Raw genomic sequence first — 277 nt, forward strand, 5'->3', positions numbered from 1 at the left:
GGGGGCGGGCTGGGGTGGGGGGTGAGGGGAAGGCGCCCCGTGTGCAGCCTGAGGAGCGGAGGAAGGGAGGGAGGCAGGAGGGCGGGCGCTCGTCGTGTTCCCCCCCCTCGCCCCGGGGGCATCCTGCAGAACCTCTCCTCGGAAATCCACGGGGAAATGGCAAACAGGATTGACGGGTTTCGCACGCCGCTCGCTAGACACCGCCGCTCATTACCATAACCGTCTGCAGCGACGGCGGCGCAGCGCCCGGGTCGCGGCGGCGGGACCTGCCCGGGAC

Source organism: Dipodomys ordii, unplaced genomic scaffold (genome assembly GCF_000151885.1).
Source record: "Dipodomys ordii isolate 6190 unplaced genomic scaffold, Dord_2.0 Scaffold26, whole genome shotgun sequence".
Classification (NCBI taxonomy): Eukaryota; Metazoa; Chordata; class Mammalia; order Rodentia; family Heteromyidae; genus Dipodomys; species Dipodomys ordii.